Source organism: Centruroides sculpturatus, unplaced genomic scaffold (genome assembly GCF_000671375.1).
Source record: "Centruroides sculpturatus isolate CEXI.00-Female unplaced genomic scaffold, Cexi_2.0 scaffold702, whole genome shotgun sequence".
Taxonomy (NCBI): Eukaryota; Metazoa; Arthropoda; class Arachnida; order Scorpiones; family Buthidae; genus Centruroides; species Centruroides sculpturatus.
The window spans coordinates 183,245-187,331 of NW_019384867.1; the positions used below are offsets into that span (position 1 = coordinate 183,245).

Consider the following 4,087-nt stretch of genomic DNA (forward strand, 5'->3'; position numbering starts at 1 on the left):
CGCCCGATCAGCTGAGCATAAGAGCGTCGGGCGCGCTCAGTACTTGGGACGGAGACGACCTGGTAATACCGGCTGTTTCTGTCACTATTCTTTTTCTTTCATTCTTCGACCTATCTCTTTTTCTTACGTCTAATCAAATTGATCACTTCGCTCAGTTAATACAATACATTATGTCAAGCAAACATTTCTTTTCTATAACCTTTAGCTTCCGGTACATTGCTTTAAAAATTCTCGGTAAACATACCTTGTATTAATTAAAAAGGCACACTGAGCGGTTAAATGCGTTCGTTACGTGTAAAAGAACATACTTCAGCTAGCATCAGAATCAAGTGATAGCCTGTTGTACATGTTTATATTTACTAAAAGTACATCAAATGTCAAATAAGGACGTGGGCTTAGAATTAAATATAATTTGTACATCGTCGTTGGATACTAAGCAGTAGAAGGAGAGCCGCGGTAATATTGTCGTTTTGGTTTGCAGTAGATTTCGGGCCGCAATCTTTTAATAAACTCATTTTTATTTACAATGTTTAAACGGTATCTGTAAGTTACAGTTACACAATATTATAACTTCTGTACAGGATAGTAGCCTAAAGTTGATTTAAAATCGGGCATAATTGTACAGCGCTTATGGAAACCGTTTCATTTACAAACGTTTACGGTATGCCTCCTGTTTTATTAAACTACGAAAATCCGAAATTCCTATAGTTTGTAGTATCGAACCCGAGGCAGCTACGACCAGCAATTCCGCGACACGACGGTCACACACAGAATGCTTTCAATATGCTGTTAGTGTGATCGTTACAAAACAGTTTAATTTGCATAAATTTGAGCTTTTCATATTCTGAAGAACATTCCGAATGAAAATCAAATCGTTCGGTTGCAATTTTATTTTAATAAGCGATAAAAGCAAGAGATCGGACCCCGCCAAGTTTTACCTATCTACCCGCAAGTTTTGCCAGCTTCTCACTGATAACGATGATGGCGTAAATTTAAAATTTGAGCTCTCTAGACCCAGTGCTGTTCTTTCTCTAGCAGCATCTGCACCGCCAAATGAATAAGAAAGAGAAAAGATACAGCTTTTATGGAGATCTTTGCACTTTTCAACTGCTTATATTTCAGCAACCCCTTTATAGAAAAACCTGAAATTTTGCACGCTACCTATAAAAACAAGAGTCTTTCGAAAGAGATACAGTATTTACATTTAGACAAGCGACGATTAAGAAGAAATCAGATTTGTTCGGTCCGGCCGAAATCAGGCGATTGAGGCAATCATTGAAGCAGGCTAATATTTCGATCCCGAAGTTATGACTTTGCATTGCTGGATCAATGTTTCAGATCATTATCTTGCTGATAAATGAAAGATGTGGTAATAATCAACAGATTGTGACAAATAATTGTCAAGTGTAAATAACGCTGTAAATTATGCATTCTATTAGNTGGCTACTTTAATATTATTTTTACGTGTTTTAGCTGGCAACACTCATTCGACCATGAAAGAGAGCCAGTATTTAAACGAGGCTTAATTTTCTAATTTTTAACGATACAATAGCGACGATTATTATTTTAAAAAATTTTTGTTAGGCTTAACATCGATGAAAATTCAACGCTAAGTAGGTTAATAGCGATATACTAATATACTAATTACATGGGATATAATAATATACTACACTAATAATAGATTTTTTCATACTTTTCGGTTATCCGCCCTTTCAATTATCTGACCAACCCCAGTCCCCAATTAGGTCGGATAATCGAGGCTCTACTGTATAGGTGTTGCAACGAGATGTGTCAGCAGCAGGGGACAACTTGAGTTAGAAGTCGCACTTGTTGCTCCCTTTTTTCTAATACATGGCTTAATTAACACGACTAGAATGAAGTTTCTAATTCGTTTTAAATGGACGAATAAATCAATCTGAATAGAAGTGTTTAGTCACTCGATAGATCTCATTATCTTTTGTATATTTCAGAAAGTATAGTCCTTGTCACGTGTAAGCTTTTATCTGATAATTTTGGACACTTTAATTTAACAAAAGATTCAATTTTATTAATAGATTGGTAGTTAAAAAAGGGGGTTACTGTATTTCGAGTCTATTCTTTTTTCGCTTCGGAGGATCATGATAAAATGGAAACTTTTATTCGCAGACACGAGAATATTAGATTTGTCAATTGATATTACTGTCAACGCGAATGTATATGCAAGGAATGATCCGCGAAAATCTCTCTTCCGCGACAGGGAGGCGCAAGTCACGAAATTCGGTGAAAAATCCAAACGTTTTACATTAAATTTCGTGGCGACGCAACAATAAAACTGCGACAATTTGTTGCGAGCGGTCGATAATTATCATTGCGAGCGGTTTGATTTTTCTGTTCGTGCGTTTAAAAGTGATTTATTCGAAGCGTTTTCTGAGTTTTGCATCAATTGCAGCCATTTTATCGGTAAGTTCAGACCACGAACTTTCTAAATCTAGGTATTTTTGAACATTGTTAAAACAGTCGATCCCGACCAATGGCGGATATTCTGTCTCGTGATGACTAAACCATCAAAGGTATTTCTTCCATAAGCAATTCTGCTTGGAAACTGACAGTTCGAATTATGAAATTGTCCACGAGGTTTTACAAAAATTTGCATTATTCAGCGTTTTGCCGAAATTTCGGTGAGCCTTGAAAAACAGCGTAGCCAGCTGCCTGCAAAGAAAGAAACGCCTTGCGACTGTTTGAATTGCGATGCGAATTTCGCGAGTGCAAAGTACGGGAATACATTGCACTTCGACCGCGTTTAAACATATTGTATGTATATTCGAAGTTTGTATGTATATTCGAAGTTGTATGTATATTCGAAGTTTGGTTGCAAAGAGCGAAACGAAGAAGCAAGTAGTTACAAAATCAATTATCTATGTGTTTTATGTTCTATGCCACGCCTGCACTTGATTTGTCGAAAATGGAAACGTTTCTATTGCGAAACGTATTGCTGTAGCATGAAAAAGTGCGCATTGTGAACGGAAAATATATTGGCGGTCCTCCAGAAGCAGTCGTGGCCGATTGGTTAAGGCGATGGACTTGAAATCCATTGGGTTGTTCCCGCACAGGTTCGAATCCTGCTGACTGCGAGTGACGTTTTTTTCGTATACGGCCAGACGAAAAGCATTCTTTTTGAGTTCAGTACGACACCATTTTTGCGCCGCACGAGATGCGAGCTTTGTCGTCACCATTAATGCGAAGTGCTTGCCAGTGATCGAAAGAATCTCTTTCGAATTATATTTTATTGCCGGTAACAGAGTGGATAAAAAATTTCGGAAATTTCCTATCTGTTGCTTTTTCAGGCGTGGCAGCGATTAATAAGAAAAAGAAAAGGAATCGCGGAAAAAACCCATCGCCAAACGAGCAACACCAGTGCCTTAGAACCAATTTCAGCGGCGTTCCTATTGCTTTAAACTTTGAAAGTCGATGTAAGCAGAAATCAAAAGGCGATGGAAGACTATCAAATGCTATAAATATTCCCGTTTGCGAAAAGAAAGCTCCAACAACGTAGTACAGTGATCAAGAAGGAGGAAGAAAGACAGAAAAAAAAAATTATTTTCTCCCCGGCGGGGAATCGGTCTCCCGCGTGACAGGCGGGGATACTCACCACTATACTACCGAGGAACGAAAACACTTTCTGCTCCATGCTCCTTTAACTGGAAACCTATGACGACAGATTACTTTCTTCGGCCAGGGAACGTTCCAACTCAGCTCGCATTTTCTTCCGTTCATTTCAATTTATATACAAAACTGGACAATTTTCCACCATTGCTGTCAAATTGCCACTGAAGGGTCTACTGCGATATCGCGACGGTCAAATGCCTCGGTGACAGCAGTCAGCAAAATCCAGGTCACACGAAAGCGCGACATTCGTCAGACCAGCGGCCGTGATCGTCTAGTGGTGAGGACATTGCGTCGTGGCCGCAATAACCCAGGTTCGATCCTGGTCACGGCAGTCCGGTTTTTTTTTTTCTTTTTGTTCGTTCGGCACGCGAGATTTTCGCTCTTCATCGTTTGTGAAACGTCACGCCGGAACGGCGCAACGCTATGTAACTATGGACACTTT

At 39.2% G+C, this 4,087-nt stretch overlaps 1 protein-coding gene and 1 non-coding gene across 2 annotated transcripts in view; both read left to right on the plus strand.

The window, feature by feature from the left end:
- The first annotated feature begins 2,355 nt into the window (after nt 1–2,355).
- LOC111630796 (ATP-dependent (S)-NAD(P)H-hydrate dehydratase-like) overlaps nt 2,356–4,087 on the plus strand; it is a 4,656-nt gene continuing 2,924 nt past the window's right edge. The window contains exon 1 of the mRNA XM_023374956.1: nt 2,356–2,439. The gene's annotated coding sequence lies outside the window, so the exon portion shown is untranslated. The remainder of the gene's footprint in view (nt 2,440–4,087) is intronic.
- Nucleotides 3,029–3,110, plus strand: Trnas-uga. Its single transcript has one exon. It is a non-coding gene; the product is annotated as a tRNA-Ser (tRNA).